Genomic DNA, 24,778 nt, shown 5'->3' with positions numbered 1-24,778 from the left:
ACAGATTCTTACCTGCTGGTTCAAGTCGAGCCGTTTCTGCTTTAATCATAATGTGATTCTGTAATGTAAGTATTTGAACAACATCGTAGCGCCGAACAACTAATGTTAATTAAGCATGATTTCAGAAAAATTGAACAGATTTGATAATAACATGCCGAAATTTTTTTCCTGACCGCGCCATATTATAAACATGAACTTCCGGTTTAAATTGTTGGAGTTTTTTTTTAAGGAAACGAAATACTAATATTATACAGAGAAACAATATCGATGCTAAATTACATACATGGTATTATTTTTCTTATATAAATATTCACAAACCTGCGGTCTTGTATTCTATGTGACCATTAGCTTACATTTGTCAAACATATCACTGCTCTAAAATCATTTCAGCACGTTGTTAAATGTTAAATTAAGTGTGAAATCACTTCATTTAATGTCCGCTTCCACCGAGATGATATCGCAGACAAAATGTAGCCTATAGTACGTTGATTTTATCAACCAATCACATTCAATAATAGTTTTACTTAATTTCTTGTCAATGCATTTGGAGTCAATTGTTAAAATCACACCGGGCATGAGCGCTCAACAGGCCTTTGATCTACCAATTTATTGGGCCCAACTTTATTTTAACTACAGACATCTTAACACCAATTAGCATTCAAGTCTGTCTGGCTATAATGTCTGAGTAAAAAATACTTTTCTCTTACTTGTGGACCCCCGCCGGATTAAGACTTTGTATGGAGTTCAAATTTAAAAAAAAAAAAAAATTGTTGACGGTACACATTACTTGTGTTAATTATATGGAAAAAACACAAGATTTGTGTTAATGCATTAAAAAGAACACAAGTTTGTGTTAATGCAATGCAAAACAACACATAACTTGTGTAGAATAATTTTCACACAAGTACTTGTGTTGAGATCCAACACAAGTTTTTTTTCAGTGTACACGTATGGCCTAACTCCATAAAGAGTTATCTTACTTTGTATATATACTCTCTAGTCATAGAGCCAGGAGATTATTAAAAAGAGCATGGTTACATGACATTTGATTTGTCGGAGTTTGTAAACTTTGTAGTCATAGAGTCATAAATGGGAATAATAGAACGTTACAATTTGACGACGAGGTAAAGAAGAACCTAGAAATTCAGATGGTAAATAATTATGTTGAACAGTCAAGTGGTTTACCACAATTTAACATTGAGATGGACCAGATGGCTGAGAGAGAGAGAGAGAGAGAGAGAGAGAGAGAGAGAGAGAGAGAGAGAGAATGGGGTTTAACGTCCAGACGACACAAACTAGGTCATTTCGGGACTAACATATGGTTGAATTTTATTTCAATAATTCGCTTGCGCGTAGGGAGAAAACCCACGAGGTTGGACAGGCGACCCTACTCCTTGTCACGAACAACCGGGGATTCGAAACCATGCCAGTTGACTCAATGACAGGCTTTATGATACAGCGCGCACGTGCTATCCATTCGGCCATCCACCCCCCCCCCCCACCAGATGGCTGAGAGCATTTGACCTATATTTGATAACCAGGGGACATATGAGTGCAGACAGAAAGAGAGCTCAATTTCTCCTTTCTCCACTCTGCAGGCATGGATGTACAAGACATATTTTTTACACTAACTGAAGATAAGTCCATCAATGACACATATGAAAGAGCCAAAACAGCTTTGAATGATATTTTTTGCCCCCCCCCCCCCCGTCTAATGTGCCTTACGAAAGACTTGTATTCAGAAAAATGTCTCAAGATGACCACGATACGGTGGAACAAATTGTAACGAAACTTCGTCAAAAATTCGAGATCAAGTAATTAATAAATGTAATTCACGGGACTTAAGACGGAAACTGTTAGAAAGAGGAACAAACTTAACGTTGGCAGATGTGTTAGAAATTTCTAGAGCTTTAGAAGAATCTGACAGACAAGCAAAATCCATTCAGGGTCTGGGCAATGATGTGAATAGGCTATCACTGCATAGTAATGAACATCATTCCAGAATGAACAGACCTTTACCGAGAAATCAAAGAGATGAGCCCCGCATATCCACTAACTGCTATAAGGGTTGTTGTAGATGTGGGTATACAGGACATCTTCATTCTGATCCGAACTGCCCTGCTGTCAATCGACGATGTAGAAAGTGTAAACTAGATAGTCACTTTGAGCGCATGTGTAAAACTAAATTCTACCAACGAGGGCATGGTGTCAATCAGAGAAGGGGAAGAGGACGATCAAGAGGGTCCTAAATGTCCAGAAATAATAGGGAGAGAAGAGAAACCGATACAAGACGGACGAGAAAAGTTAATAAAGAATCTGATAAAGAGGAATATGAAGAATAAAAGAGCCGATTTTATGATGATGAGAGACATGAAGAAATCTTTAGAATATATTCGTTAGGAAAGGGAGATAATCAAAGCAGGATCACAATAAATTAAGTTGTGTTTCTCAAGAATTAAAACGTATTGGCAAAATAAAAGGTATTTGTTGGAATTCAAAACTGACAAAAACAAAACTGTTTGCATATTGGAGATGTATGGAAATGTAACTTTTCAAGATAAATTGCTAGAAAATGTAAGCTTTATCGTAATAGATGGAAAAGGTGAACCACACTTATGCAAAGACACTGCGATTAAATTAGGGGTATTAAGAATAGGGAAAATAAACTTTAATTCTAAAACTGTTACAGAGAAAGCAACGAATTATTATGTGAACAAATATCAAATTAATGTTCAGCAAGATGGCGGATGAGTAAGATCGGGTTGGAAACAGGCAGAGTATCTTATGTATTTACCAGTTAGTTATCCAACGTATGACCATATGTTTTAATATATGATATTGTCATGATACATACTATAGACATTTAATCTGAAATTGACGGAAATTTGTGTAGATTATGAACTTTTTGATGTTTTTGACTTCGATATCATAGACGACCTGAAAACAGCTCACCCGAGTGAACACAATATCATCTAACTATATCGTCTGCTAAAATCCAGTGTAAACATGCCTAAAAACAGAAATAAGCGCTCGAAACCGGACGAATCCTCAAATCCAACAAGCATAAGTGATTTCCTTGACACAGTTCTAAAGGACGAAGAATCTCTAAAACATCTGATATCTGAAATAAACAAATGAGAGGCTATTCTAACCAGATTAGTGCCCCATGAAATTAAAAATAAGCTGGAGTAAAGAATAATAGATCTTGAGAATCAGATGGATGAGATGGAGTAGTATAAATCAAAGACGAAGACACAGATGAACTTGTTTTAAATTTCGTAAATACTCTTTTTTTAAAAAAACAATATTTTTATTCATTAAATCTGAATTTGGATTGGGGAACAGGCTATGGCTATGTGTAACCCCCCTCTCTGATTTAGATACATGTACACATTATAAATATTTACATACATACATAATTACATAAATATAGAGCATATATGATACATCATGGATAATACAGAGACTTAGACGATTATACAGAGTGCAGGGCTTGGAATGACTTAAAGAGTTGTTTATGGAGATTTAAATCTTTTTGAAAAGAAAATAAATTGTTGGACTTCTTTGAAAATAAGTGTGTTTATCTCTGGACTAAGTTTTGTTGACCCATACAACAGACAACTGATTGTTTTATGATTATATTGAAGGTTATGGATTGTCCGTTTTCTTGCATCTGAATATAAGTGGCATGCGAGTAAATAGTGTTCGGTATCTTCGAATATGTGACCACAGAGGCAAGCAGGGCTATCATCGACGTGTCTGAGAAATTTATGGCCTTGTAGGTTCGAGCAGCATAATCTTGTTTACAGTGGATTATTTGTAATTTTCGTATCCCTGTAGAGTAATATGATGGCACGATGGTATCTAATTTATTTAGTGAATTTCCAAAGATAGCAAGGGATCGAGAGTTTCTAATTTCAACGTTAAGTTTGTTCCATTCTCGTATACTGGAAGGGATGAAGGACTCGGAGAAAATTTCGGTTCTGCATCTGGTTTCCTTTAGTTTATCTTTGTTTCTAAGGGTATAATTGATAGGGGTAGAGGACAGTTCTAATAGGTCAGAGAGGTTGTTAATAATTTTGTACATTAATTTTAATTTATGACGTCGACGGCTTTCCGAGAGTAAAACAAACCCTTTCTCTTTATAGAGTAAGGCATGGCTAGTACCTCTTACCGCCCCACAGATAGTGCGCATTGCATCTAATTGTAGGGATTCTGTTTGTTAGCTAAATAATCACTGCGCCCATCCCAGATAAAATCGGCATAATCAAAGTGTGGAAGGATAAACGAAGAGTTATGTTTAAAGATTTTCTATTTAATCGATATTTTAGAGAACGAAGGCAATTTACTAGTTTGGATACTTTGCTTACAATGCTATCTATATGATTATTCCATTTACAGTCAGTTTGAAAGATTAGACCTAGATGTTTATGTTCACTTACTTCTTTGATTTGTACCTGGTTCATAAATAATGGTGGGTTAACTATGTGGGGTTTAGTAGTAATAGTCAGTGTCTCTGTTTTTAAGGGGATTCAAAGTTACCAGCCATGACTCAGCCCAATTTCTGATTCGATTTAAGTCATTGTTAATGGTAGCAGCACTTGCCTCTGGGTTTTCAATTTTTAAGTATAAAGAGGCATCGTCAGCAAATAATCTAATGTTTGAATTTATATTGTTCACAATATCATTGATGTATATTAAGAATAAAAGAGGGCCTAGTACAGATCCCTGCGGAACACCAGCAGGGATGCTTCTGGGGTCCGAGGAGGTGCCACTGATGGTTACACATTGTTGTCTATTTTTTAAATAATCTACGAACCAGAGCAGTAGATCTCCTCGAGTCCCCGCAGCATCCAGCTTGTGACAGAGTCCAGCATGCCAAACCCTGTCAAAGGCCTTGCTGATGTCACAGAAGACTATTCTAGTATATTGATGTTGGTCAATGGCTCGACAGAAGAAGTGTGTAAGGTCGATTAGTTGAGACATGGTAGAATCACCAGGAAGAACGCCACTCTGGACAGGTGTCAGTATTGAGTTATCTCTAAGGAAGTTAAAGACATGTTTGTGGATGATTTTTTCAAAAATTTTGACTATTATACTTAAGAGGGAGATTGGTCTATAATTACTACAATCGTTTGGAGAGCCTTTTTTTAATATAGCGACCACGTTTGCAAAGTTCCAAATGTTTGGTACAATGTGTAGATCAAATGATAGTTTAAAAAGTCGACAAAGTGGATGACTGATTTCTTTTGAGATGTATTTTGGAATTTTCGCGTTTATTTCGTCGGGTCCTGGGGCTTTTGTAATATCTAGGCTGTCTATTATGTCTTTAACTTCCTCTGGATTTGGTACAATCTTATCGATGCTGTTAGGGTTCATAACAAGGTTTATTGGTGTTATCTAGTTGTGATTGTTTGATAAAGTATGAGTTTAAAGCATTTGCTTTTTCGGATTGAGTAAACAGCGTGTTACCATTGACTGTTAAGGGCGGAGGTTCGTTTGTAAAAGCAGCGTGTGTTTTAGTATATGAATTAATAAGTTTCCACCAGGTTTTTGTTCCAAAGTTTTCTGTGTCACTAATTTGTTTGTCTATTTTGTCAAAGTAATCATTTTTGCTTTTGTCTATGTAGTCATTTCTAATTTTCCTGAAATTTTGCCAGAGTCTGAATTCCTATTTACCGCTTTTTTGGGTAATCTATTTTTTTTTCTTTTTCATACGTCTTATTGCGCCATTCATCCAGGGTTTATCATGTTGCCTAATTGTCACTATTTTGCATGGTATATTTGCTTTTGCTATATTGATCAATGAGCTTGAAAATTGAACACACGATGTGTTTTCGTAATTCCATACCGTTCGCTTGAAGCTGTGTTCTTTTTGTACGTTAAATGCCAATTTGCAATATACCGGACAGTGGTCACCCCAGAAGTTGTCAAGTACACCATTTTCAGTTGTTCGTAATGTAGAGCTGGTTAATATCAAGTCTATTAAAGAAGTGTGGTATTTGCTGGAATAATGGGTAGGTTTATTTATCAGCTTGGTAAGGTCGAATATATTTATAGCATCGTGAATAAAACTTTTAGATTTTTTTAACATATCAATATTGAAGTCACCTAAAATTATGCATTTGTCCAAGGGGTCGGTTATAGCGTTTTGAAGAGAGTTAAATATTTGTTGGTTTGTACTAGAAGTTGATAAGGGTGGTCTATAATAATTGCCAAGTAAAAATTTGTGGTTGTTACAATTTACTTCTATCCATATAGACTCTATTTTACCGTTTTGTAGATCAGCCCTGCGTTTGAACGATATGGAATTACGAACGTAAATAATAAGTCCTCCCCCACGATTATTTCTGTCTTTCCTAATAGGTGGGTGGTAAGAAAGTAAAGAAATTGATTCAGATGTGGTATTTCTATCGAGCCAGATTTCACTAATTGTTATGATGTCAAAATGTCTTAGTTCTACAGCTATTAAGTCAATTTTGTATTTGAGCCTCCTTACATTCAGATGAACAATTGAAAGTTGATTATGTATTAATGAAGCGGGTATAGTATAAGGGTAATTGAGAGCAAAGCATTTGCACTAAGTGTTACATGTGTAAGCTTCCTATTAGGAAAATTATTCAACTTGTGCTTATATAGTGATTCGGATGATGGGTCTTCAAAAGATAGTCCTGAGATTTGACAGTATCGCAGGTGTTTGTTTAGACGTACGTGGTATTGGTTGCTTGTCGTAAATGTAGTTGTTTCCAAGGGTATGGTATATAGGGAATTGACAGTTTTCTTCAGTTCAGAAAGTATTTTATGTATCAAACTAATACGTTTAAATATATAACTGATAAAATCAAGTAAACGTAAATACAGGTCGTAAATAAAGGTGTAAAACAATACAACATATGTACATGTACGGGTATATATACATGGCTGCGAATAGAAAGCGTGAATGGTTCAGGTTTCTGCATTGTTCAGTGAGATTTAAGTGCTACCGAAGATGGTTATGCGTCTGGATAAACAAGTCTACTTGATCAGTATCCTGCATGAAATTGGCAGTATGCCACCCACGTGGTTAATTTGGGTCAACATTGTTTGAAGGGGGACATGGTTTACTGTCTTGTAAGTGCATATTTTACTTACCTCTTAGCTCTTGTTCTTTCATGTTCAATGGCCTACTTTAATAGTACTTACCTTGGAAACAGAATAGCCTATGAGTATGGGATTATGATGAATGAGAAAAACGTAGGGATATATCTTATTATTTTTGGTGTCATTGCCGTCTATCGGCAATTTAAATTTATAAATTTGTATTTATATAAATGAGTTTACGACCAGCGTGACATTGTTGTGAGCCTTTTGGTATATATATATATGTACATGTGTGTAGGGTGGGAGAATTAGGTGTGTAATATTGGATTATACTGTTCTTTTTAAGATGACCATTTTCATACTAAAATGAACTTTTAGAATAAACTCTAAGTTTCAATGTAAGGATTGGCATACTGTAGTTAATATGTGATAAAACATGAATTTTGCCCATTTTAAGTTTGATAGCAATATGAACAATATAAAATATGAGCAAAATAAAAAAATAAACTGGTATTCTAATAAACTGTTGGCAGATCGATCCATAGAGACTGGCAGTCATTAAGATTTATTTCATAGTAGGGTGTAATAAGAATGATTTCGAAAGGCCTTAATTATGTTATAACTTTAACTTGAATTTGAATTTTATTTTGTAGGTTGAAAATGTTAATGCATCTTTAGTCCCTATGGATTTATCAGTGGAGGAAGGAAATCTTAAGTACAGGTAGGAGACACATTACAAATTACATAGCATATGTATTTGGGAGGGCTAAAAATCCTTCGAAACTGGGTGAGAAGTAAGATCCTTTTGTAACATTTGATTTCAGATATTGGTTTGTTTGTTTGTTATGTGACAGGCTGCACAGAGAATATTCCCTATTCATCTAACAACAATACACTAATATCTACTTAATTGTTACCCAAGTTAAAGAACTTTAGTTCCTTTAGTCAGTATAATACATTATTTACTGGTGACATATATCTTCCTTCACAAAATTGCATATATAAAGAGATAAATAATGGATATTATTCGATACAAGCTTTAAAAGTTCAAATTTCTAACTTAATCTACATATTCAACAGTTTGTATGATTAGGGGTTGATTTGTGGCAACAAAGTTTGATTGTCTTGCATAGACTTATTTCAACTTTAAGTCAAGGGGATTAGAGGGTAATAATAAGAGCACTTTAATACTCCATTTTTGTAACAAAAAGTGGACTTTTGGATTGATTCTTGGTTTTAGAGAATAAGCTTCAACATATAAAATATCAATTTACATTATCACTTAGAGACATTATCCCTTATTTCATAGTAAGGCGTAGTTCAAAAGATTTCGAAAGGCTTTGTTGGATTAATAATGTTAACGAACTACACATGAGCCAACTCAAGGTACTAAGCAAGTATATCTTACATTGATGCTTAATTTGGATTTTGTTTTAGGTTGAAAATGTAAGTGTCTCTTTGGCATTGCCATGAATTTACATGAATCAGTATGAAGTTGGAAATGTATTATACTGATAATACATGGAAAATCTCCTCACTGTAGGATCCTAAATAATCTTTTTCAAGAGAGTGCTTAGAATCTGATATGCGTATAAGACACCAATTTTAAACTTCTATTTCTCCATCGATTCCCTTTTTTTGTAAATAATGTCTAAAACTCTATGTTGGTTGGTTAGTGTAACATTAACAGGTGGCATTTGTATACTTCGATGTTTCGCTTTGTTGTAATCATTGACTAAGTTTTGTAAAACCCCTGTGTAGCTATACGTATTGTTTTTCGTAAAATAACGGAACATACGACCCTTGAGGCTACGCTGAAAATGTTCAACAATGTAAGCCTTCACATCCGCATTTTAACTGACATAAATTCCAATCCCATTTTTCATCAGCATCAATTGAAAGGATTTGTTCAAACACTTTGTCGCTTTGTCCGTCTGTAGGGCAAGAGGTTTTCGGTTTGAGCTTTCTAAAATGTATATACATGCTTGGGCGAGACTTTGGGCGTTTTTATTTTTTTTCATGCGATAAACCCAGGCATATTTTACTTAAAACATCTATGACACATAATATAAATGTATGACCGTGATTGCGATTTTTCAAGGTTGATAGATCACTTAAGTCGGCTTGTCAGATGTGGTCGATACCATGTACGATGACTCCGGGATGTTACATGATTAGTGTAACTAGGTTGCTCCGCTAACATTCTTGGATGTCTTTAAGGGGTATAGTGTGTTTGTTCCGTCTAAGATATCTATAAAGTTTGTACAGACCGCCATACCCCGCAGGATGCTCTGGGTCATAGTAAATCTTTGTCAGAAATTCTTTCACACCCTTTCTCATTTGTTGCGGTAGGGTAACCAGTCAGGTGACACTAGTCTCCGACGTGTTTTTCGGCGCGTAGGTGTGGATTCAAGATCCAGAACTCCATTTGACGTATCGATTATATACACAGGCGGCATTGCACATCAACTTGACATCAACTCAGCCGAGGGTGAACGTCGGCGCTGTTTGTAGACGGACGTACCCTTGGGCGTACGCTTGGGTGGTGAATTTAGTCATGTAATGGTATCTGTCCGCGTTTAATTATTGAGGTAAATTATTGCTGGATAATGCCTTACCCAACTCTTGCCACCCTACTGGATTAAAATACTTTCTTTTTGGTAACAAATCGTTGACGAGATCTGTTATATTTGAACCCGGTACGTTTTACCCTGAATAGCGACTGCACCTTTATCCCACGTGATGTTTAGGGTTTGGTGTAATTTTTCTATTAAAAGCCCAACTTTAGTTTTTAATGATTTCGGAACTGTAGTAAGTATGTCTGATTTTAAAGGTGGGACGGATATAACTTGGGACGGCATAACTTGCGAAGACTCGTCGACTATAACTTTGTCACTTACAACAGTTTGTTTGACAGGAACTTTTCACTTACACCCTGTTGTTGGTGGTTCAACTGCTCGATTTTTTTGACTGTACCTTTCGGCTTTTTCCGAATCACTCAAGCCAGGATCCTCAAGGGTGTGTCGTATTTCTACATCTAATTCCGAAGTCTTTCTCACAGATGAAGGATGTAATATCATAGGTCTAGGTGTTTGCAAATTCTCTAACAAACTCTCCAGGTATGAGTGTAATGTTCTCAACCTCGTCTACGTGAAGATCTTCGTGAAAAACTAGTTGATCATCCTCGTAAACACCTCCCACTCTCACGTCTGATCTGTAGCAATCTGGTTGATCCTAAACTTCATTTTCTGCGGCAGAAATACATTCATCGGGCGTATTGCACCAGGTCTGGCTCGATTATAACAAACACCAATCTGACAAGCTGGGAGAACACCTAAATACCTGATATCGACCCCGTTTGAACGATCTTTTGACTCTGGTTACAGTAGTCAGCTCAGAAAAGGTTTTCTCCGGTATCACCATCTGTCAACCATTTTTCCGTAACCGTGCCTATTTCACAACGTAGTTCTTTGTTGATGTCAAATTTCCTCCACTCTCTTAAGGTCATCTTGAAAGTCTTTTTTCGTTTCAAACCAAGATAACCAGCACGTAGTCAAATTTCAGGTTCTGTATTTTTAGTGTCACCTAAAGGCAATGTCACATCAACTGAAACATCGGATATCTTAGGAGAAGCCATGTTGTTGCAGATAATGCCAATACTAGCAGTTCTCCTATATTTATCTATATACAGTCAGACACTTCATTGGTTATCGACAGACAACCAATGGAAATTGTTTGATGGAGGCGTTATAAAGAGGCCGGTTCTTTTCGTACACCAATCATGTCCAGGGTAGTATCTATGGTACTAAAATTGTTTTCACGCAACTCTTTGAAACTAGATTTCACAATTTCCCAATGGGTCAAGCTTAAATGAACACCCCTTTGCGTAGGCTTGGCCATACGCTCCTCCTCACACCACCAAAATTTACGAATGCTGATGCCAGGGAATTTATGATTCACCGTTAGGTATGCATCATTACCAATGTGAGTTGATTTCTTCACATTCGTACTCTGCAAATACTTCTCGACGTCAGGCACTATGTTCATCAACTTTTGCCAATGCTCCTCGAAAAACATGATCCCATTCGGTGTAGGATAGCGGTAACCCGTTAGTGTGTGACCATACTGTCTGACAGTTTCTTGCCAAGTACATTTTACAACAAAATAATCATTTCCAATACACTTGCGGTACAAATCAGCTGTACTCATGATGTCTACTGTAACATAATCAGATCATCTAATAACTGTGGATTGGACTTCTTTAATTCAGCAAGACGGTAACAAACATTAAACTACACTACATGTATAACAACCAATACATATTATAATATTGTAATCTTTATGGCCATCGTCTTAATTCACGTCCGCCTCCATGGTTCTGTGTTGAGCTATTCAACTCAACTAACTGACTGACTTCATCAGAAACCTAAACCAATTTATAGATGAGGTATGAAATTACATATTATTGATATTGAATAAAAAGAATTATGATGACAGCTGAATACTAATAAATAAATAAATTAAAGGTCGGCGGGTTCTCCGACATGACCATTTCAATATGGCAGTAGCTTATCTTAACAATATTGATATCGATGTTAGAAACAGCGGTTAGGTCAAAAGGACAGCAGAGACTTCACCCTTTGTTACATTTTCCTCCAATGCCAACAAGTTTGTGAAACAAACAAACAAAAATATAATCACCCAATCTTCAAATGGAAAAAAAAGGTATGTGAAAAGTTCTTCTATAAAATTGTCATTACAAACTATTCATCTACGGAATACAATACGAAATAATAAATACGCATCACAGCAACAAGAGGACCAAGGATCTTGTCAAATTGCTTTTACTCGAGATAAGCGATTATGGATATTTTGAACAAATATAATTATCTTCAATAAGATATTTTCTGTTTTATAACGCATCAAATTTGTAATTGATTTATCTTCCTATAAAAAACAAACAACACAAAATCTACCATATTGCTCTTAAACTAAGCCAACCCCACCTCTGAGGGAAATACACATTAAAAATCAACCACAATGCTCTTACTTGAGCTAACCCTACCTCTGAGGGTAATACATAATAAAAATCGTCCATAATGCTCTTAACATGAGACCATAACCCTTCCGCTGGGGTTACATATTCCTTTCTTTTAGGAATTCAACACATAAAATACGTCCCATTAATCGTCGGGAAAAATATATACATTAAACATATTTATAGGAAGATAAAGCATTAATTTTGGGATTGTCTCTCTAATCAAAAACCGAAAATTAACGGAAGACGTCTTAAGCATTTTACAAAAATCTTTGAGACAACCACAAAACATTTCAATTCTTTTAAGAATACATACTTATTCTATTTCTCTTAACCAAATATTTCTCATATTATGCCAAAAGATGTGTTCAAAATTAAACAAAAATCGATTATATTCTTTTAAAACAAAATGACTCACCTTCTACAAAAATCTTTTAAACAAAGAGTTCATATTCCACAGTTTTTCTTTTTTTATGTTAAAGTCTCAGTTTTTTAGAGTTTTCTTTATTCTGGTATTTGTTGTACCGTAACTTCTGTTTCGGCATAACTTGTTTCCATGTTTTCTCGTTTTTTTATAACGGCTTTGACGTTGTGTTCTCTTTTTAACTGTTGATGGAAACGAATTTTGTCTTCTTCTCAACATCGACCAACAGGTTCTTCAGTCACGGACACCAAATGATTGAGTTGTAACATAATCAGATCATCTAATAACTGTGGATTGGACTTCTTTAATTCAGCAAGACGGTAACAAACATTAAACTACACTACATGTATAACAACCAATACATATTATAATATTGTAATCTTTATGGCCATCGTCTTAATTCACGTCTGCCTCCATGGTTCTGTGTTGAGCTGTTCAACTCAACTAACTGACTGACTTCATCAGAAACCTAAACCAATTTATAGATGAGGTATGAAATTACATATTATTGATATTGAATAAAAAGAATTATGATGACAGCTGAATACTAATAAATAAATAAATTAAAGGTCGGCGGGTTCTCCGACATGACCATTTCAATATGGCAGTAGCTTATCTTAAAAATATTGATATCGATGTTAGAAACAGCGGTTAGGTCAAAAGGACAGCAGAGACTTCACCCTTTGTTACACTACCTCGCGATCAATGCAACGAAGCAATGCCACATTATAAAATGTAGCCACCTTTTTTATACTACTTCTACTAATGATGATAATAGTGTATATTTATAATGCGCAAATTTTCATACACGTATGCATGCTCAAAGCGCCAAACACTGTGTGCACAGTGTATCTTTCACCATTTACACAACTGTATATTCGGTCAAATACAACTGTTTTCACATTCAAACAGATGAGTCTTTAATCTCGATTTGAATGATTCCGGTGAAGGGGCACATTTTATACTGAATGGTAAGGAATTCCATAAATTAGGAGCACTGAACCGGAAAGATTTGTATCCGAAAGTTTGAAGGTTAAATTTAGGAACTTCTAGTAAATACTGGTCTTGGGATCGTAAATCACGTTCAGGAGTATAGACATGAATTAGATCAGCCAGATATATTGGACTAGTTCCATTGAGACATTTATATACATGGCAGAGAATTTTGTAATGTATTCTCGAATGGACAGGTAGCCTGTGAACATCTTTTAATAGCGGTTGGGTATGTACACGTTTCGAGGTGCGACTGACTATCCTTGCAGCAGTATTTTGAATAGTTTGTTGTTTTGAAATGAAATTGCGATTTAGACCACTGAAGATTCTGTTGCAGTAATCCAGTCCAGAAAAGACTAACGATCTAACAAGTGTTTCAGCGGAGTCATTTGTTAGGAGATGTCTGATATTGCCAATAGCTCTCAAATGAAAGTAACATATCTTGCACAAATGATTAACATATTTTTTCATTGTTAAATTGGAATCTAGGAATACACTAAGAATTTTTATACTATCGTGTGTTTGTATATAAGAGTCCGCAATGGTCAGTGTAGACGAATCCATTTTCTGTAGGTTCTTTTTCGTACCGACAAGCTAACTTCAGTCTTGTCGTCATTTAATTTTAACATGCTTGACGTCATCCAAGACTTAATTTCCTGAGTACATGATGATGTCACATGGAATGAGTTAGTATATTTGTTTGGCATGAACGCATCAATAATCTGGGTATCATCGGCATATGAATGGTGGGAGAGTCGATGAGGTATAATAATGGATGCAACTTGAATGGTGAACAAAATGAATAACACATGACCTAACACGGAGCATTGAGGTACACCACAAGCTAATGGGGTTGTTTCTGATAGATCATTTCCAATAAGTACAGATTGTAGGTATGATTTGAACCACTCTAAGGGCGGTCCTCCGATGCCACACATTGCAGAAAGGTTATCAAGGAGTCGATGGTATCGAAGGCTGCTGACAGATCGAGCTTCACAACTGAGGCAACATTACTGCTGTCAACGGCACGACATAAATCATTTACCACTAGCAGTAAGGCAGTCTCTGTGCTGTGATTTTGACGATATGCTGACTGGTAATCGTCCAACAAGGAATTAGCGGATAGGTGTTCTTTCAGTCTAGTATTTATTGCCTTTTCTAGTATCTTTGATACAGGGCGAAAAATTGGTCAAGATAGTCTTTTTTTGAAAAGTGGAAGAACCACAGCTGATTTAAATTTGTTTGGGAAAACATCACTAGCTAAACTGTTATTGATCAGGAGAGTGAGAAACGGTATAGGTTGGTCCAGAAGTTTAAAAATCAGGACAGCTGGAATTGGATCTGACAAGCATGTTGTGGGTTTTGATGACTTGATTAAATCCTGTCCCTCCTTCTCACTGAAGGGTGTGAAGTTTGTTAATTGCTGACCATCAAATGTGTTAATTGTTAACTTGCAGAATTGTTTGAGATTAGTCCATTTCGAATCGTCTCAACAAATTGTTTAACAATATGTGCCTTCTCTTTCCTTACGTTCCTTATGTCCAGTACAGAAGTCAAAGTTTGGTGAGAGAGCTTTTGCGTACGCAGCACCAAATGTTGTAAAGCGTCACAGAGCAGTGAGACTGACTGAATGTTCAGCGCTATAGAAAACGATTATTATTATTATTATTATGTTTTGTAATAGCGGCGAGACCCCAAGCAGTTTTAGACCTATTTCATTCAGCGTTCGCGATACAGCTACATCATATTTATGGGCCAGGATTTCTGATCGGTACTTTGAATACATACGGCTTCAGTACCTCTTATTTGAAATTAAAGCAGCAACGATGTAGTAATGCCGGACTTACCTGTTGTGTTTCCTTTGTGATCGTAAAAAAAAACTACAGGTTAGTTCGTTTCTACAGCTTTACTATTAAACTGCTTGAAAAGCTTCTAAGTTCAACGTTCTCAATAAAGCATTTAATAGCTGCTAGGAATATCAGGGTGAGTTCTGCTAAATTTCTCTCAACACCCTCGTGTATAACCCCCTAATTTCTGCACGTCATAGACTGACCTAGGCATTCATCTCCTTCCCAAATATGGAATAAGCATCCCCATTCTCCCCAAACCAGGGGGAGAACATTACCGTATTTGGTCTATCAACCACATGTCATAAACAGATAGAGACACATGGACAGAAGCTCCAGAACTAGACCCGCCAAGTTTGTTAACTAATTTACCCAATGCCAACTTAAAGATTGAAATTCATAGTCAACGATTCAGATGAACCTGAACCAACTGCATACTTGACACAACAGTCTCTGAAATCGTCAATAAAGAAGAATTGTTAGCAGAAGAATTGTACAGTCCATAATTGAAATCCAGGTCTATCAGAAACCAAGTAAAATATTCCTGTTAAAACCTTAACAAACTGATGAAATATATGAATTGTTTGACAAGATGATACAAGTAATACATTTTCACCCTCTAAACTCAACCATCCGCGAGAAACTGGATGTTTATGGCTCCAATGGCGGCCATATTGGATTTATACTAAAAATTGGTGAGTGAAGCTAGCCTACCAAAAAAGAAAACATAGGCCTACTGACACTGTCACTGCCTAGTTACGAATAGGCTATATTTGGATACCTGAAAACGGTTTTAATTAATTTATGACTGATTTTCTACTGTTTTTTTTTTATGTATTTCAGAAATGTGATTTCATAGAAGATGATGTTTGAAAATGGTGTGATAGTCATGTGTGCAGAATTCCTTAAAGATATTTGCCAATAATGATTTGAGTTGAGGAAGATCATTGAGCACAAAAATGAAAAAAATTACACTGTTATATTTATACGCAGTAATTCGCCTTGATAATTTAGAGGGGGTTTATTGTCCATTCGACCACACTTTTCGACCAATCAGAATCGAGGAAATTTATAATTTGTGCTACAATAATTATTGGACGTATGACGTTACGACGTCATGGTGACGTAATTTGGCAATGTTTTTCTGATTCTTTGGTAGCACTTTCCTATCTACCAAATACATTTATACCCTCCAAACTCATCCATTCCCGAGATATTGGAGTTTTAAGGTGCCAATGGCGGCCATATTGGATTTATGCTAATTGTTGACAATATGACGTTATGACGTCACAAGGAAGTCACCTGGTATCGTTTTTTCTAGTTCTTTGGTAGCACTGTCCTATAGACTCGTAATACATTTACATCCTCCAAATTCAACCATTCCCGAGATATCGGAGTTTTAAGTTTCAATGGCGGCCATATTGGATTTATGCAAATTGTTGGTCGTATGACGTAACAGGGACGTCATTTGGCTTTGTTTTTCTGAGCCATCTGTACCACTTTCCTATCTACGCGTTATACATTTACACCCTCCAAACTCAACCATTCCCGAGATATTGGAGTTTTAAGGTGCCAGTGGCGGCCATATTGGATTTATGCTAATTACTCAAAAACATATCGTTTTATTTTGGGCGATATTTGTTCGGGAGACCTTCGGGGACCCCTTTACCAGATTCCATCGAGAAAAATTTTGTTGCAATTTGTTCTAGGTATCCACTCTATTTGGCTTATCTTTACCCGACTAATGAATTGTATAAGTGATACTATATTCCATGGTGTTCGTGTCTGTGACCTGCTTTATTTGTTTATTTTCATTATTCTAGTTTCAAGTGGGCAGCCAATAAGCCTTTGTACTGTTGATTTGTATCCTCTGTTGAATCGGAAGATTCTATGCTGTAGAATTGATCTGTTTACATTTCCCTTGATAATCCTGCATCTTGTTATAGCTATTTCTCTCCATGTTAACCCTATGCATCTCCGATTATCCTTAGTTGTGTCTTTGCATGTGGAAATTAGTTAAGGCCCTTATTACTTACTTAGGATATGAGTTATTATTTTAGTATTGTGCTTATGTCAATCTTTGTATTTTCCAGTAAACAGAGAGAGAGAGAGAAATGGGGTTTAACGTCCACTCGACACAAACTAGGTCATTTCGGGACTAACATATGGTTTAATTTTATTTCAATAATTCGCTTGCGCGTAGGGGTCTTTAGCAGTGGGAGGAAACCGGAGGACCCGGAGAAAACCCACGAGGTTGGACAGGCGACCCTACTCCTTGTCACGTACAACCGGGGATTCGAAACCACGCCAGTCGACTCAATGACAGACTTTATGATACAGCGCGCGCACGCTAACCATTCAGCCATCCAACCCCCCTTCCAGTAAACAAATCAATCATGAATCAATCAGTCAGTCATAAGTCAACGATAAAGTATTAGATTGAGAATGTCCTTAAACTGGAAGAACATAGTAGAGAATTAATGTTGTATAAGAACATTCCCTGTGATTATAGTATATGTCCTGTATGGTGTATAGTTGAAATTGAGAGAATTAAAGATAGATACATTGTACTGGATCTTTTTAGAATATTGTGATCACAACCATAATCAACTCTCGATGACATCAGATACTCGCGATTTTAATTAGATTAGAACGGTTCGCCATTTATAAATTTAATTTAAAAATGGGAAAGCGAGGCTAAGTCTCGAATATACCAGAACCTGGTTACCACTAGACACATAGACTGGACAACCTGCTCTAAATGACGTCAGACTGGTTCCTACGTCACTGCGCTATTCTGACTTCAATATATACTATTCAAAAAAAGTAGGGGATATTTGATTTTTAAGTGTTATTAAAGTCACCTTATGAAACTGACGAAGAAACAAATGACAAAATAAAATGAAGTTCACATTCATCGATTTATTCCAAATGATCGTTAGACTAAGTAAGGCACAGACTGACCATTATAAGGGTAAAATGATACCCGGGGTCAAACAGCAAAGTTACCACAGCATCACAACCAAGTCAGTAACGGGTAAATCCTCCTCTGTTTGCCAAACAAGCATTGATCCGACGTGGCATACTCCTAATGAGACGTCTAAGGTCATTTTGGTCCAGATTGTCCCATTCCTGTTGCAACGCAGCAGCAAGTTCTTGGACATTGGCAGGACGTTGTTGACGTTGACGTAACCTCTGTCCAAGCATGTCCCAGACATGCTCGATGGGGGAGAGGTCGGGACTCAGTGCTGGCCAAGGTAATGTGGTGATGTTCTGTTGTTGGAGGTAACCTGTAACGATCCTGGCCCTGTGACATCTTGCGTTGTCATCCTGGAAGATGAAACGGCGGCCATGACGTCGTGCGAACGGCACAGCATGGACTGCCAAGATGTTGTCCCGGTAGTACTGGCCTTTAACACGCCCTGCAACAACATGTAAAGCCGTTCTTCCAGCAACAGTGATGCCTCCCCACACCATAACAGAACCACCCCCAAATCGATCATGTCTGATGACGTTAACGTCTTGGAAGCGCTCGTTTCGACGACGCCACACCCTCCTACGTCTGTCCAAAAAATCAACAGTGAACCTTGACTCATCTGAAAACATCACATTGCTCCAGCGTCGATTATCCCAGTGTTGACGATCCCTACACCAACGACGTATTGCCTGAATGTGATGATCTCTCAAACAAGGGATCACGCGAGGACGTCGGGCGCGAAGGTGACCCCTATGCAGTCGATTCCGAATCGTCTGGCCACTCACTCTCACACCAGTGTCTGTTTGAAGACGAGCGCTGATCTGATTTGCTGTGATGACACGATTTCTCAAGGCCAAGGTACGGATAAATCGATCCTGGGCTTGAGTTGTCGCCCTTGGTCGACCTGAGCGTGGTCTGTCCTGTACAGATTGTGTATCACGGTATCTGGACCATAGCCTGCTTATGACAGACTGAGAAACATTCATCGTCCGCGCCACAACCGCCTGTGTTGTGCCGATCTGTAGCATGCCAAGGACACGTAACCTTTCATTTTGGGTAAGCCGACGCATATCAAAACAATTAAACTGATGTTTCCACCCTGGAATTCAATGCCACAATGACTGTAACATTCAAAGTCAGAGTCGTGCAAATCTTGGGTTGGACCCCCATGATGATCCCAAGCATCACCTGCATTCCATGCGGTAGCTATTGGTGCGTTTGGGCGTCACATGTAACTGGAAATGTTTCTTCTGTTAGGTTCTATAGTGACTTTTTTCGTAGTCATTTGCATATTTGAGTATTATGCCCCCAAAATCAAATATCCCCTACTTTTTTTGAATAGTATATATGCAAGTCAGAAAAGGAGTGACGTAGGAGCGAGTCTGGCGTATTAGAGCAGGTTATCCAGTCTACTAGACACACAGCTTGTCAAAACTATATACAGCCACGATTTGGCTCAAAATTGAGTAATTTGAATGAAATTTTAATGGTTTTCTTCTCTGATCGGGCTAAAGAAGACAGTGCTTGCATATTAAGCTGTTGTACTATTGGTTGGATAGTGCTAGTGGGGTGGATATAAGTTTACAGTAATAACAGTTAATGTGCTTAAATTAAAGATCATTATGGCTTAATTAATAAATAGTACCTAAAGGTTTTACCATGATAGTAGCATGATTCAAAACATGATTAGGTCATAATAATACTAGTATGATAAATCATATGTCATAATAGTACTAGTATGATAAAATAAAACCAAGTACGAACAATCCAAACCATAAGACAGAATTCGAAGTCCTAAAAAACGTTATAGGCAAAATAGTGTATTCAAGCAAAATAGTGTAATCAGCAAATGGACTGCTCCTCGTGTACAAATTACACGACAAACTGTGGTAACAGGTGTCCGGAAGAGTAAGCTTACCCTTCCTGGCGCCACACCCGCCATAGCTGCATCCAAACTATTAGGCGAAATGTCGGTAAAATAGCGTGATTGGCCAATGAACTATCGGTATGCAAAATGCACGCGATGAACTGTGTTAACGATGTAGTAGATATTATCAGGGAGATAGTAATAGTATACGTGTCAATTAAATATATCTAGAATAATAGCCGAGAGAGACACGTTATATTTACCAATCAAATCAATATGACGACCATAAAACTTTTTAAAGGTTTTAATAAGTTTAGTGCGCAAGTATCCTTGTAGTTGAAGCTTAGATGACAAATGCCTCGATCTACTTAAAAAATCAGAATAAAAGGAACAAGCTCTCGCGTAAGGAATTAGCTGAGACACAAACACTCCATAAGCTGGTGATATTGGAATGTTACTACTAATAAATGGAAAGTTAACAATCGGAAAGTCAAAGTCATCACGTTTATCGTACAATTTAACACTCAGTTTATGGCAATTGTCAAAATCGAGACGCAGATCCAAGTAGGAAGCGTAATTGTCACTGTCAGTGGTGTTTTTAATTTCGAGCTCATCAGGATATATGAATTCTACATAATCACTAAATTTAGGATTATTAAGTGATAAAACGTCATCGATATATCAATAAGTGAAATTAAAAAGTCTGACTGATCGTTTATTAGTTTTTACGAGCGTCTGTATGTAATCGGCATCGTACGAATAGAGAAACAGATCAGCAAGCAAAGGTGCACAGTTGGTGCCCATGGGAATGCCAACCACTTGCTGATATATTTCCCCTCCAAATTCAACAAAGATGTTGTCAATTAAAAAATCCAACATCTGAATTATCTTGATGGCCGTGAATTTGTTTTTGGAATCACTGTGATTCTTAACGAAATATGTGGAATTGTAATTTACAACTAAATATTGATATCTCGCAGTACCTGATTTAGACGAAAAGACACTGTGAATAATGTCTTTCAACCGGGCTTTTAATTTACTATGGGGAATTTTAGTGTACAAAGTAGAAAAGTCAAACGTTTGAATAGATGAGACTGAAGCAAGGGATCTAGATTGCAAACCATCAAGTAATTCTTTGGAATTTTTCAATATCCACATTTGATTTATACCACTACGAGAGTATATTTTGTCACAGTATTTTTGAATACCCTCTTTAACAGCCGTTAGTATAGATGTCAATACTTTTGAAAGTGGTTTTGTGGAACAACGGGATGAACCTGTTATAAAACGTTGCTTGTAGGGATTTTTATGTAGTTTAGGTATCCAATATAACAAGGGCAAATCTGTATAGGTATCTCCACACGGAGTACCAAATGAAGTGAGTACAGATTTGTGATTGGATATAATTTCATCCTTACTAAGAGTTGATCGTTTATATGTAGCACTGTCGATTGGTTTCCCGAAATTAAGTTCTTTGAACAGACAGTCAAAATAATGTCGTTTACATATAAACACTATGTTATTGGACGCCTTGTCAGCCGGAACAATGACATACTTGTCATGCAAGGCATTGAGATTTTCAACAATGTTAACATCATTGAAAATAGACTTAGGCCTAGTGTCAACTGACAAACGTTGCATGTATATTCTTCGTTTAAGTAAACGACTGATAGACTTAGTCCAATCAGAGAGAGTATCCGAGATAACATCTTCCCTCTTGGCCCATGATCTAGCGTTGTCCTCTAGTGGCATCCATAATAAGTTGGAAATTTTGATCCCATGAAAATGGTTGCGGTTCCCGGTATTTGGGTCCTTTGGACAAAATTTTACGTAGCTTATTATTCTGGACTATGTTCAAATCACCAGTGACCACATGTCCAGCTGGTGGGTAAAGGAAGAACGACGTAGAGCAAGAACAGGGTAGAGGGTCATCATACAAGTCCTTACAGGTTTTATTATAGTAGAAGGGTCTGCTTGGTTCAAAACATGATTAGGTCAATATTGTGAGAGATTATTCAAGGGAGCCAATTTTGGTAGTTTATATTGCTCGTCGTTTTGGGTATGCGCAGTGGCGGGGCCAAGGGGGGGGGGGGCAGGGGGGCATTTGTCCCCCCTCCTAAATCATCTGGTCTGCCCTCTGTTTGCCCCCCCCCCAATAATTTTAGAAAATAAAAAAAAGTATTTATGATACGTTTCGACAATCAATACCTTCTACGATGAATAAATCCCACATCCCCACTCAGTCATAAACTTGCATGTTGTAGAGCATTTCCGACAATCTATTTTCCAAAATTTCTTGGGGACGTCCCTAATGGACTCGCTACTTTGGCATTTTGTTCTCTGGTCGGATAAACTAGTGATTAGGCGACGGACGGTATCTGGTCAGATCTATTTTTCAAAATTTTCTGGGGGAGGTCCCCCATACCCTCCGTAAGAACGCCCTATTTTGGCGCTCGTGAGTGGGCTTCGTCGAGATTCGCAAGTCCGTTCGTTTGACACTTTACCTCAACGATCAGTGCCTAAAATACTGCTAGGGTGCATTTCGGGCAACCTTTTTTCCAAAATTTTCTGGAGGAGCCCCCCCCCACTCCTAGTTGAAGCCCCGGCTTTGCCCCTCCAATCACCGACGGCTGGCGCCACTGGGAATGCGTAATTGCCAATTTCATTTCAAAGCCTCCATTAGCTTCTAGCTATTGGTTCGATGATCTACTGCTATTGAGGTAGATACGAAGTTTACTTTAATCACAGTTAATGTGCTTAAATTTTAAGACCAATACGACTGAATTAATAATACTTGAAGGTTTTACCATACTAGGAGAGTCTGTTGAGATAGGCATCTGATTAGGTTCCAGGCAATTTGCTGAGTTCGATTTGACCTAGTTACAATTGAAACAAATACTCAGTACTTTAATGGTGTTAGAAATGAGCCAAAATATTTTAGCCTGTGAATTTAACTAATCAGAGAGCCATTTTTAATAATGTATTTGGTCTGGCCAATTTACACCGGATAACATTTGATATATAAAGGATATATGCTAATAAGATGGTATTAATAATATTGTATTTTACAGGGGAAGCAGGCAGATGTGTGACACAGTTATTTAAACAGCTGTTGCTTCTGGTTCACTGTGGATATTTTGACTTAGGTTGAAGTTGAGAAGTTCCTCTGGTGATGGTCTATATCCAGGAATTTGAACTAAACTGTGGATACGTGTTATTGAACCATCAGTTCCATCTGGTTTTCGCTCCCAATTGAATATTGTGCCATCACGGGTCCAACCTCCATTTATTAACTTGGATTTGAACGATTTCCGTGTGTGGTGGAAGATGTGCGCTCTGCACCGTGTCAAATCTTCGTTTATATAAATGTTTATGACTTTCTTACCACGCATTATGGAAACTTTAGTTTTGTAGCTAGACAGTCGAACGGTAATCTTTTTGGGGTTTCCCATAATTGATTTACCAACCCTGTGGCTGCTTTGTATGTCAGTCGGTGCTATGGCTGGGATGACTTGTTTAAGTACATTGATAACTTTATTTTCTAGTATTTCGTTTGGAGTGTCTGTGATACCACTAATACGAATGCAGTTTGGCCTACCATATTGTTCCAGATCATCACAGCGTTCGTTTAACATACCGTTTAGTTGGAGTGTGACAGATGATAACTCATATTTTGAGTCATGGATTTCTTTCCTTAATGGGGCAATGAATTTATCTATCTGTTCTCTCAGGATAAAAGTGATCATTGGTCTGATAGAATTCTGGACTTCTGGTTTTCCGAAAGCTCTGGATAATTCCATGGTCACTGCATTGAGTGTGCTTGTAAACGCCTAACTGGTGTTACGATCAGTATTGTCCGTCATGAATGTTGTAATAGTGCTCTGCTGGAGTTTACTTTTTTTTAAATTATAGCTTTTAGCACCGGTAGCCAGAAGTAGGTCAGTTTGGATCTGGAATAGGGAGGTTGAGCCCTTTCTTTTTCTGTCTTCCTTAACTCTGGCAAGAGTATACATGGAGTTTTGATGTTTTATATTTGAATGTTAATTAGTCGTAGTGATTCAATAATAATAAAGTAAAATACCACTATTAAGTTGATGTTTGTTTTCTCTAGCTGGCAAAATTTCCGTAGACAGGAACATAAACAACAAAGATGGCTGCTCACAAAGCAATTTTTCAGGGTTGTTGGATTCCCACAGAGTCCTTTCAAATACACTGTGAATTAGTACAATTTGGCTGTTACTGACACCAAACACTTCTGGATGTATAAATGTTATCTTATAAATCAGTTAATGTGTGTTATTTAATCGCTTTTTGTTTCCGGCGTGGTTCTCCCTTGTCAGTGATGCAGGAAAGCTGTCTAGTCGTTCGGATGGGACGAAAAACCGAGGTCCCGTTTACACATTGGCGTGCACGTAAAAGATCCCTTGGCAGTTGGAATTCCATATAAGAGTAGGCCGTAGTGCCGCTGTCCGGGCGTATGCCCGTCTTCATTAGCCCAGGTTAGGAGCAGAACAGTAGGACGTTAAACTCCATTTTATTTCATTTCATTTAA

At 37.3% G+C, this 24,778-nt stretch overlaps 1 protein-coding gene and 1 long non-coding RNA gene across 4 annotated transcripts in view; one reads left to right on the top strand and one right to left on the bottom strand.

The window, feature by feature from the left end:
- The window catches only part of LOC126816703 (echinoderm microtubule-associated protein-like 2), an 89,318-nt gene that overhangs the window by 45,139 nt on the left and 19,401 nt on the right, over positions 1 to 24,778 (bottom strand). The window lies entirely within an intron of this gene.
- Positions 1,023 to 24,279, top strand: LOC126816757 (uncharacterized). 2 transcript variants are annotated; one of them, XR_008787646.1, is made up of 3 exons: positions 1,023 to 1,151; positions 7,734 to 7,801; positions 23,298 to 24,279. It is a non-coding gene; the product is annotated as an uncharacterized LOC126816757 (long non-coding RNA). The 2 variants fall into 2 exon arrangements; XR_008787647.1 differs by lacking the exon at positions 1,023 to 1,151 and adding an exon at positions 7,157 to 7,233.

Source organism: Patella vulgata, chromosome 3, assembly GCF_932274485.2.
Source record: "Patella vulgata chromosome 3, xgPatVulg1.2, whole genome shotgun sequence".
NCBI lineage: Eukaryota > Metazoa > Mollusca > Gastropoda > Patellidae > Patella > Patella vulgata.
The sequence above is the reverse complement of the archived record's forward strand: the minus strand, read 5'-3'. Positions and strand labels throughout refer to the sequence as shown.